Source organism: Tachypleus tridentatus, chromosome 3 (assembly GCF_004210375.1).
Source record: "Tachypleus tridentatus isolate NWPU-2018 chromosome 3, ASM421037v1, whole genome shotgun sequence".
Classification (NCBI taxonomy): domain Eukaryota; kingdom Metazoa; phylum Arthropoda; class Merostomata; order Xiphosura; family Limulidae; genus Tachypleus; species Tachypleus tridentatus.
In genome coordinates this window covers 42,133,987-42,146,449 of record NC_134827.1, presented here as the reverse complement: position 1 = coordinate 42,146,449, position 12,463 = coordinate 42,133,987, and the positions used below count along the sequence as shown (strand labels likewise).

Genomic DNA, 12,463 nt, shown 5'->3' with positions numbered 1-12,463 from the left:
CAGAAGAAAACCTCATTTTTAAATTGGCTGTTTGCAGTGCCACCACCATTAATGTTATAAAAGGCTACTGCTATGGTTTTCAAGGCAGCCATTAGTTGAATTGCATTATACTAATTGATGATTTTTCTTTTGATTATTAAATTACTATTTATATTGAATTTATACTTCAATTTGGCTTTGGTTTTCTAGTTGGTCTGCAGTAAGTTTGTGGACTTATAACACAAAAATTCAAGCCTCAATTTCAAACAGTTAATGGAGACCTTTCATTCAATACCAGAACTTGTTAGTTGTACTACATATGAGATGGAAGTTTCACTGAAATACTATTTGTATATGAAATAAAGATTTCAATGCCTAAACAGAGTAAGGCATTTGGAACCAGTACCATAACTTTTTTATATAGTAATCATAGCAATGGCAGATTTTCCTTTTTTCGTCTTAATTTGTCCATTTTGGATTCCATATTGAAAATTGATAAATATAGCATTTCAGATCTGTCATTTCTATCTTAGAACGGCTGGTATGGGTATTAACACTTTTATTGATAAAATTTATTGATATATAGGTCATCTTCTGGAAGGTCAAAATGTTGTTCTTTCCTCATCAATAAAAGTGTTAATACCCATACCAGCAATTCTGAGATACATTTTTATTTCAAGTGGGTTTCTTGTCATCAAGACCTGTCTTTTGTTTTCCACTTGTCAATGCTCAAGAGAGCTCTTGTTCAGTATTAGCTTTAATCAGTTGTAGAAAGAAAACCCACCTGCAGTTTATAATACTCTTATCACAAAGCTACATCTGTTTTTAAAACTGCTTTTAACTACTTAAGAAGACCATCAGTAGGTGAGAATGATGTATTATCTCTCCATCTGATCTTCTTAACAGAAATATAGATTTTATGGTGAAAGTTATTAATTTATAAAGATGATTAAAATGTTTCTGGATTGAAGTTACCACTTGTACATTTTCAGTTTTTTATAAGTTTATTTTATCTCTACAGAATCACATGGTTTTTATGGTAGTGTTGCTTCTTTTTGAATATTTGTTGTTAATTTTAACGTGGGATTCTTTGTAGAATATTTAACTTTAGCAGCAGATATGGATATTTTACATTTTAGATTATGAAACACAAGCAGTTATTCTGGAGGCAGTCTTTTGACTCAGTAATCCATCAAATAGAAAATACTGGTCAGAGAAATGGTTTCCATCTGATCAACTTAAAGAACAATTTTTAAACTTCAAACCTGAGGAGTTTGAATTGGTACATATCTTTAATTTTACATACAAAATATAATTTGATACACAGAGATTAGAGGTAAGTTTTATGGTATTTGTTAAACTTTTCTATATGTAGCTGTTTTTAGTGTGATGTAGTGTTTATATCAATGTTATCTTTGAAAAGGTTTAAAAAATATTACTTCTGCTGTTGTTGGAATTACTTGTTTTTTAAGTTGATCTTCACCTATTCCAAACTGTATTTTTTTACAGTTTCTCTTTCAAAAATAATGATAGTTACCAAATCACTTATAAAGATCAAAAGACAAAACTTTGTGATGATCTCATAAAATACATTGTATTTAATGTACACCTTCCATAAAGTATACTAATTGGCCAGTTATTAGGAATCCTATCTAATGTCAGGATCCTCAATTTTTGGCACAACAAAAGTTAAGACTTGATGAGAAATTCACAGGATGGCAAAAGGTATCTTGTTTGATTGTGTCTCTTTCATCAAGGATTATGGTCTATTATTTGTACACAGGTAAATAATTGGTTTACAGAGTCCAATTTAAAAAAAAAAAATTTTATGCACTGGAATACTCAGTAAAGCTTGGAAGAGGGAATATAGAAAAATCCATTTTTCTTTTATGGGAAATACATTACAGCTGTATTAGAGCTATTGCATTGAAAATCTGTATGTACAGTTTTTCATTTATTACCAGATGATAAAAATATATTTGTTTACAGTATTTGACACACAAAATGATTTTGTTACTGTTTGAGTTGTTCAAGTGTTAATAATGATCCATATTCTGTAGGAATGCAGAAAATTTCTGAACTCTTTGAATAGTACTCAAGGGAGCAGCAGAAGGTAAATTTAATAAGTATTATTGTATCTACAACTTTTAATTCTGAAACAGTACACACAATTAAACCATCTTCCCTCTGCATTTGTCTTAGAGATTTACATGCATGCCACTAGTCTTTAGATGACTCCTACCTAATCTCCTAGTCTTTAGATAACTCCTACCTAATGCCACTAGCCTTTAGATGACTCCTACCTAATCTCCTAGTCTTTAGATGACTCCTACCTAATGCCACTAGACTTTAGATGACTCCTACCTAATGCCACTAGTCTTTAGATGACTCCTACCTAATGCCACTAGCCTTTAGATGACTCCTACCTAATGCCACTAGTCTTTAGATGACTCCTACCTAATGCCACTAGTCTTTAAATGACTCCTACCTAATGCCACTAGCCTTTAGATGACTCCTACCTAATGCCACTAGCCTTTAGATGACTCCTACCTAATGCCACTAGCCTTTAGATGACTCCTACCTAATCTCCTAGTCTTTAGATGACTCCTACCTAATCTCCTAGTCTTTAGATGACTCCTACCTAATGCCACTAGCCTTTAGATGACTCCTACCTAATCTCCTAATCTTTAGATGACTCCTACCTAATGCCACTAGCCTTTAGATGATTTCTACCTAATGCCACTAGCCTTTAGATGACTTCTACCTAATGCCACTAGCCTTTAGATGACTTCTACCTAATGCCACGAGCCTTTAGATGACTCCTACCTAATCTCCTAGTCTTTAGATGACTCCTACCTAATGCCACTAGCCTTTAGATGACTCCTACCTAATGCCACTAGCCTTTAGATGACTCCTACCTAATCTCCTAGTCTTTAGATGACTCCTACCTAATGCCACTAGCCTTTAGATGACTCCTACCTAATGCCACTAGCCTTTATATGACTCCTACCTAATGCCACTAGCCTTTATATGACTCCTACCTAATGCCACTAGGCTTTATATGACTCCTACCTAATGCCACTAGCCTTTAGATGACTCCTACCTAATCTCCTAGTCTTTAGATGACTCCAACCTAATGCCACTAGGCTTTAGATGACTCCTACCTAATCTCATGAAATTATTTGTGAATTGCACTAACTCCTATGTTGTTGTGCTTGAGAATCTTCATTCTTTTCTTCAGTACAGAACACAACAGATGTGTTTTTCTCTTTCAATTTAACAAGACTTGCAGTATTTTAAGAACTTAATGTCCTCTTTATCTGCAAAATATGAATACAATAATTCATGTGACATCTAACAGTTGTTGAATGAATAATTTCCTTCAACTGATTATGTAACAACTATGGTCTATGGAGGCATAGTCACTGGGGATGATGTGACAGCCATTGTGCATGGGGTAATGTGTTCTCTTAAACAACCAGGACCTTCAGGCTGTTGTATAAAATCATTCAAGCTGGTATGTGAACTACACCTCCTTCCCTTCTTTACCCAATATCTTCACCATCTGGCTGTTTCATTTGAAGCTACTGTACCCAATATCTTCACCATCTAGCTGTTTCATTTGAAGCTACTGTCTACCTCAGTTTACCATTCTATCCACTATTTTTAGACAGGTATATTTCATTTTTCTTATTATAGCAATTTCATATAGGGTCCTGCCTGGTGACTTTTGGTGCCTTTTAGGAGATATTTATTTCCTAAGGTTTTGTATCGAACTAGGATAATGGAAAGTACTCATACCATCTGCTCTTACTCCACATATACCCACTGTTGAAATAGGGGGTTCTGCAAGACAACATGATACCATCATAGTATGTTTTTTTATATCTGGCCATGGTCTGATGCAGACCATACCTATTCCATGGATATTATGTCAAGTGCCAGCACCAAGTGGTGCTCTGCCCGCTTCTTTGGTTCATGTGTGCTGGCTTTTCAAAACAGGGATACACAGCTGTCTGTTTTACTGTCTCCAATAAAAGACCTTTTTGATATGATGTCTTGCTTCTTCTCACGAAAAGGTTTTCATGATTTATTCTACCAGTTGGTGTGGAACACCATCCCCTTCATAACTTCTACCCTCTCTAATCTTGCACCTATTCATCACTTCCTGATTAGCAGTCTTTTCATAGAGACATGTTTTTCACTTGCAGTTTTGATTGACATACACAAAAGTTTTTACTTGTTTTACGGACTAATCAGTTGCTTTTCTAAATCAGTCACATTTGTTATTTAATGTTTTGTTATCCCTAGAGCCACTGAAGCCATTTTTAAATTATGTTCTATTTAATTAAACCACTTTACACTCAATGTATTTTAATGAAATTATTATTATGAAGTACATTATATTTCAAAGTTTTATATTATCTAAATTTTATTCTTTTATTTTAAAAGAAATATCTGAAACAACAATTAAAATTGCAGTATTGTGTGTCACGTAATCCACTCACACTTGTGATTTTTACACTTTAAGAGCTGGTAAAGAAGAGACTATGTGTATGAAATGTAGACACTTCCTTTAGATGACCATAGACGAGAAATATGAAAATTATAAGTTTGAAAATCACACCATGAAGAGTTGGAAGGTATAGGCTTGCTTCCATTTATTAATTTTAAAGACTTCATTGGACTGTATGTAGATTATAATACATAAAGTTAGTGAGATAGATGAGAAAATTGGAAGTAAAATATTAATATATACTTTAAAAACTTTTGATATTCATTTTTGAGATTCTAGAGATTATGCAAATAAAATACGAAAACTGTAAGATAAAGAATAGGTTTTTCATATGTAATATAAAAATCATTTTGGAGGTGAACTGTTCAGAGTCTGTGTGCAAATAACTACATTAAATAATGAAGTTTTTTATTAGAAATAATAGTGATAAAAACAAAATTAAATGTTTTTCTGAAACTACATACTTTTAGGAATGTTCTTCTAAAATTTGAAACAATTTCATCCTCTAGTTTTATTTTTGGAGCAAGATTATCTACTTCTTGGTTAAGCATATGGGTTAATTCTGGTGGAGAGTTACAAATGATATTTCTTCTCTCCTGTTTCATTTTCAAAAGTTTTCCACTCACTTTTTGTGGATATTATAGTTAACTATCATTGATCCTCTGGTGGATTTTCTATCACATGCCTGGGGTAAGAACCAATGTTGTTGTCTCATGAAGCTATGGTGTGTTGGGAACTGGTCACTTTCATGCAACATACAGAACAAACTGCGAGTGGTTTTATCATACCTACTGAATGGTTTACTAATTCTGGAAGAGATGAATTTGTACAGCCTTTTTCCCTCTCCTGAATGTCCCTATTAGTTGCATTACATTTCACAGATATTGTCCAAGCTTCCTCCCTCTCCTGAATGTCCCTATTAGTCACATGACATTTCACAGATATTGCACAAGCTCTCTATTAGTTGCATGACATTTCACAGATGTTGCCCAAGCTTCCTTCACTTTTTATGGATGAATTTGTACAGCCTTTTCCCTTCTGAATGTCCCTATTAGTTGCATGACATTTCACAGATATTGCCCAAGCTTCCATGACATTTCACAGATGTTGCCCAAGCTCCCTATTAAGTCACATGACATTTCACAGATATTGTCCAAGCTTGCATGACATTTCACAGACATTGCCCAAGCTTCCATGACATTTCACAGATATTTCCCAAGCTTCCTCCCTCTCCTGAATGTCCCTATTAATTGCATGACATTTCACAGATGTTGCCAAGCTCCCTATTAGTTGCATGATTTTTCACAGATGTTGCCCAAGCTCCCTATTAGTTGCATGACATTTCACAGATATTGCTCAAGCTTCCTCTTTCTCCTGAATGTCCCTATTAGTTGCATGACATTCCACAGATATTGCCCAAGCTCCCTATTAGTTGCATGACATTTCACAGATATTGCCCAAGCTCCCTATTAGTCACATGACATTTCACATATTGCCAAGCTTCCTTCACTTTTTATGGACTTTAATTAATCATATATTTTGTTTCACCTTTGCTCTACTTGGGACAAACCTTTGGGTCAATATTTCATGTTTCTTCCTTCCCTGAATATAGGATTCATGCAGGTCTTTTTGAGAGAGCAACTGCATTCAGAGGTCAGTACACCTCACTTTTCACATGCTATGGATGATATTGATTTTCCTTATCATCATTTTATCTTCCATTACTTAGCCTCACAACATTTGGAGTCATCCCTTTGTGGGGATTGGACCCCAGGTTTTTTGATTACCTTTTCCCTTGTTTGTTTTGGCATCTTGAGCTTCAGAAACTTGTCGTTAGTACCCTGTTAAGCATCATTTTTTAGGCATCCAGCATCAGTGACCAGGTTTCCTCCAAAAACCATTTAAAAACTTGTACACACACACACTCACCTAGATCAGCAACAAACAAACAGTAATAAATTCCAAGATACAACAAACTACAAAACCTTACGCTGCTGCATACCATATATTCCCGAAATCAGTGAAAAAAAAACTTATAATAAAACACAACATTCCAGTAAACACCAAATTTATTCAGAAACCAGGTACAAAACTAAAGTTCATACTGTGTAAAAACTACACTGACAAACACAACATTAACATAATTTATAAAATACAATGTAACAACTGCCAGGACTTCTATATTGGAGAAACAAGCAAAATAATGGAAACTAGATTTGAAGAACATAAAAAAACATCTTCAGATTCTGATCTTTTGATTGGTTATTCACGTGTTATACACACAAGTGTGTATAAGGGACTGTTTCCAATGATGGAAAGAGGTGGGTTTGGTCTCTTGTTTGTTTCAGTACATGAACAATATCTCAGTAAATAGAAAAGGTAGGAAGTTCTTATTGTATATTCTAGCTTTTTAATGTTACTAATTCGAGTTTCTGATGTATAAAAAAACTATAGACTTTGTATTTTGACATTACAAACATTTAATTTGAACTAGTGTTTCATTCAGCATACCACTTGAGACACAAAATTGATGTTTAAGCACATTTTTTTAATATTTACTTTTAAATTAAAAGTGAATAATGTATTATACTAAAACTTGAATTATAATCTACAGTTTGATATCAAACTTATTGACATAAATACATAAAATGGTAATCAAACAAAATTTTGAATGTAAGACGACAAACTTGATGACATGACCTTTGATAGGCTGTGATATGATTAATTCAATGAAAACTATTCTTTTCTCACCTTTATTTGTTTAACCAAGAAAGTAACCTACAAAAAACCTAACATTATTCAACTGCATTTTTCACACATACAGAAAATGCTAAAAATTACAAGAACTGCAAAATTACATTATGTTTTGGTCTCGCAAACTTGACTATCATTTCTCATAAGTAAAGACATTCCACACATAGAGAAGAAAAAAAAAACTTGTTATAATTTAAATTTTTATGTAGAATGTTTACTTATCTTTATTTTTGAAATGTATCAGTCTTGGTATTCATGGTACATTTATAACTAAAAAGTGTCTCATGAGTTGGTATTAACTTTTTCAGTGGTGAAATCTCAAAATACTTTTATGAGACTTGTGGGGAGTTCGTTTCTCTTCTTCTATATTCTACTGTATGCTGTAATAGGTTTATTAGTATTCTCACAGCATCTGATAATGGACATTTCTATAATATATACTTGGTAATTTATATCATTATTTCCATCTAGATATTGGAGATCTATTCTAATTCAGTCTTGTCAATTATCTGGAGTAGTCCACATACAATAAAGTCAATATGGTTTTTCATCATAAAATTAATGTCATCTCCTTTGAGGAGGAAAATTTTAGTAGCTTACTGCTTCATAATAACCTTCAATCAACACACTACAACAGTGCCTAAAGGTTATTGCAAATACTCAAGTTAAACTTAAAACTTTGAGGTCAACCAAAATTTGAACTGTGTGTCTTGTTATACACAGATGGACTTTTCTGGAAGTCTTAGACTAGTAGTTTCTGCAATTAAAGATGGGTGGTTTATGCTTATCAATTAATTTACAGTTCACATTCATTGATTAGCAGAGTACTCTTCAAACAACAAACAAGCAAATGATAAAACAAGTTGTTAACAGTGTTGCCAACCAAGTGCTGTTTTTCTTGGCAGCAATTAAAAAAAAAAGTGTTGCTAGACTGTTTTTTCCCTCTCGTCAAACAGTTCAAAATTAATAACATGACATAGTGATTGATTAGTATAGTATCTTTACCATAATAACGACTGTACAAGCAAGTTTAGTGGCAAAAAGAATCAAAATGCCACATGAAAGATGGTTAGGAATAGTGAAACATTATTAACTTTCTGTAGAAGAAGATGTATACTTTGTTGTGTGGGGAGACAGAAAATAATCTGAATGTCTGGGTTTCTTATTCATATACCTTTCTAAATATAATATAAAGTAATTAAAGGGGTGTTTGTTGGCCCTGTAGTGGGGCTCTGAGTTTTTGGAGCTGATGAACTATGTTTGAATCCACGTGATACTCCAGAATATTTCCTTTAATTTAAATTGTGGTTTCATTATAAGAGTCATTCTGTTAGTACATATGGTGTTGCTGAGTGGCTGTTCTCCCTCCAGTCAATAGCTACAAATTAACGTGGTCACTGTATTCAAAACTTAAAGTACTTTATTATCACGATATTCAAATAAATTTGGCACTAAAACATAGCTAATAATGCAATATTACTTAAGTTTTAATATATAAGGAAATAATTGTAATAGGCATGAATGCAGCTTTGTTGCTAGACTTCACTTGACATTTGTTACAAAGTTATTTATTTGGGTTTTGGATCATACCGTTGCAAGTGGTTTGCACTAATAAGAGGAGGTTTATGTGCAGAATAAAGAACTTTCAGAGATACAACTGAAAACAAGTCAAATAATTTCCATATTTATACACTGTTGTATATTTAATTTATATCAAAACTCTCAGGGTTGTTTTGTGGTTACCCTTTCTCCAGTTGTTGTTACCTAATGAGTCCTACTATTACATTCAATAACATAGATACAAAATCAGTGTAAGACAGTTAACACAAGAAATTCTGACAGTCATAATCTACGTAAGTCTATTAACAATTCTTCTGAGATATGTTTAAGTAATTTCACTTTAAGCATTATCAGGTCTGCTATTTATTTAGGAAAGTTAATGTTCTTCACTGTTTTCTCTCTGTACATCATTGAACCTTTAAAACATTGTTTGACTAATCAGAAATAAACTGCTATCTTCTTCTGGAGTTCAATAAGTGTGGAGTGGATCATGAAGCTAGAGAAGTTCCATTTACAGTTAGAAACACAGAATTATTTATACAATTTTCAGTGTTTTTCTAAATATTCAAAAAGTTGAACAGATCTACTTTTAAAAGTTCTTTATTTCTAGTGGTGGTAACAAGTGTGATCTTCCAGGACCAAATGTATTATTCCATTAGAGTGTAACAAAAATTCATTTTGTTACTGGTCCTCAGAGAACTTACATCTGTCCCTTATCTAATATCCTAATCATCCAAGACAATTAACTTAGTGCATATAGAGACAAACAGTGTAATGTTGGACTTTTCAGAACCACTTTTTTCTTTCATCACAGTTCCATTAACTTGTTTTGTTGTTTGGACTTTTCAGAACCACCTTTGTCTTTCATCACAGTTCCATTAACTTGTTTTGTTGTTTGGACTTTTCAGAACCACCTTTGTCTTTCATCACAGTTCCATTAACTTGTTTTGTTGTTTGGACTTTTCAGAACCACCTTTGTCTTTCATCACAGTTCCATTAACTTCACAGTTCCATTAACTTGTTGTTTTTTTGGCATGGACTCATTTCCACATATTTTTTTCTAACTATGAGAATTTTCTCAGCATCCCATATCAGTCATACTCTAGCTATGAATTCTTGTTCCCACTATGTCTCAAATCTCTATCTTCCCTCTGTGATGCTGATGCTTTCTTACAGCATCTTTAAATTATTATACATTATAAAGATGCACTACTTGAAAACCTTCATATATTTAATATACGTAGTATTTGTATTCCACAAATACTTCAAAATCCTTAATTTTCCTTGATATGACAATTGCAGCATTTGCTCTTTAGATATCTCCTGTATTCTAATTTATTTATAACTCATCAGAGAAGATCAAAATTAATGTAAGTAACTCGATATAATATAATCACTCAGGCAGAACATACCCTGTAATCTCATTTGGTTACGTAACCATAAACTAAGAAAACAGACCCCACTTATCACATCTTATTGTTCACAAATTGCCAGTAGTTCTCTCTGATGTGTAATATTATTTATATCTAGTATCCAGTGTTTTAATCTATCAAATGATGTATTATGTCACATTGTTTTCTGTACAGAGAATTACCCATTTAACTTCCTTTTTAAACATTATTTCAATAGTAAGTACATCAGTGAGCTTAGCTAAATTTTTATGACTTATCACAATTCAAAAGCCTGGGAAATTGTCTTAGTTATTGGACATTATCTGGTTTTGGTATGTTATTATTTTGTGGTCTTTTACACATTGTTTAATTAATTAAAAATTTAATGCAATGGTACCATTAATATGGTAAAGTTTCATCAGCAGTTGACAGCAAAAAATAACTAAAATATTTTACTACTTGGGTTTTTTTTTTTTTATTTTAACAGTAACTAAAATGTAAAGGTCAGAAAAGTTTTAGGGAAGATAATGCTAGATTAAATTATAATAATAGCAATAATAATAAAACTGTTCACAAGAGTACACTCCCCCTACTGGGACAGTGGTAAGTTTTTGGATTTACAATACTAAAATCAGGGATTTGATTCCCTTTAGTGGACACAGCAGATAGCCCGATGCTATAAAAAGAAAACACATACACAGAGTACATTCCTGAGTAGTCCATGAGATATATATATTTTCACCAAGTGATTTACAAGTTGTGTGGTGAAGATATTACACACAGCTCAAATTGCAATAAAACAATAGAATTTAAGTAGAAACAGGTCTATACTGTTATGAGTTAAAAGATATTTTCTGATAACTGTAGTTTCATGTTAAAATTTGGAATCATTATGGAAAGGAAAACATAGTCATTTACATTTGTTTTACTGATGTTGTTTTAGGTGGTTATGATCAAATTGGTCAATCTCATGTAAAGTTAAGGGTGAGAAAATAATACATTTTACTGAGAAATACCATAAAATTTTCCAAAGAATGTTCTGGAGATTTTGAGATTTTTCAAATAAAGAGAAGCATATTTTATTTTAACATGAAAATCACTTTGCATTTTTAGAAGTCAACTATTTGACACCATATACTCTTAGAGAAATGTTTCATAAGAAATTGTGAATTTTTGTATGCAAATGATTTTTAATGCTTACTGAAAGCTCTGGATATTTTGTGACAATATACAAAACATATTACAAGTTATAGTATGCAAACTATAATGGTAAATTCAGGGTCTTGACCTTGGTCAATTCACCCAAGTCCATTATGAGAGAGTTAAGAAAGTTGAAAATGACAGCAGGTAGATTTACTAGTTTTGTCACAAATATAAATGGGAAGTAATTATAAACATCTGAAAATAAGTTGTCTAATAAAAAATTTGTAATTACTGTTATAAGGTAAAAACCTGTCAAGTAACATAGAATTGAGAAAAATAAAGACAGCTGTATGTTTCACAAGTATTCGCAAAATAAACCAAAAAACACTTGTCTTTGCTTTTGTCAATTCTGTGATTATGGAGTTTCTCCAAACATTAATAGTTTCAGTTCTTAATCATATATTAAGTGATATGTTACTTCTTTACACATGTACACAAAATTTGACTTGTCATAGATTTTTGTATTAGCTGTGGAAACATTTATTTAGTTATAGGCAGGTTATTAATTAACTATTGTGTTTTCTTTCTTTGAATATAGGGTGTATTCATTCATCTCTAAATCTGTTACTTTTGGTGGTTACAAGGTGTGTATAAATTTGATATATAATGTTTAGTAATTATTTGTATACTCTAGTTCTTATTAACAGATAAATAATTGTTTGAATTTATAATATTTAATATTTGTAATGAAAGACAAGGGGTATATATACTTTCACACTAACAACAAACTAATTTGCTATAAAAATTACATCAAGGTGCAGGAACATAAATTTAGCCAAAACCAGTTTATCAAATGTAAAGTGTGTAAGACAAGAAAACATGTGAGCAGTGATACATCTGAATTTCAGTTTGTATTGAACAAACAACTGTGGGTAGTTTGTTACAAGACTGTTACAAGTATATATTTGGTGCATTCATATGTCTTAAGAAGCTCTGTTATGTTTTAAATAAAAATATAATTTCTAAGTTCTTGTTAGCTTACTGCCTTAAGGAAGTTTAACTGTTTTATTATAATTGCACAAAGCTGTTTTTTAGTAAAAGGATTTCAGTTTTTGTCATA

General features: G+C 32.1%; 1 protein-coding gene and 1 long non-coding RNA gene across 20 annotated transcripts in view; both read left to right on the top strand.

The window, feature by feature from the left end:
• LOC143246752 (synaptonemal complex protein 2-like) overlaps window positions 1-12,463 on the top strand; it is a 253,052-nt gene that overhangs the window by 227,389 nt on the left and 13,200 nt on the right. The window lies entirely within an intron of this gene.
• Window positions 1-12,463, top strand: part of LOC143246759 (uncharacterized) — a 28,843-nt gene that overhangs the window by 15,638 nt on the left and 742 nt on the right. For 2 of the 10 annotated variants that reach the window (XR_013026135.1, XR_013026134.1), the window contains exons 3-6: window positions 1,119-1,261; window positions 2,040-2,092; window positions 4,511-4,622; window positions 11,942-11,987. This is a non-coding gene — a long non-coding RNA (uncharacterized LOC143246759). Of the gene's footprint in view, window positions 1-1,118; window positions 1,262-2,039; window positions 2,093-4,510; window positions 4,623-11,941; window positions 11,989-12,463 lie in introns of those variants that run through there. The other 8 variants (XR_013026133.1, XR_013026132.1, XR_013026138.1 and 5 more) reach the window with 5 other exon arrangements.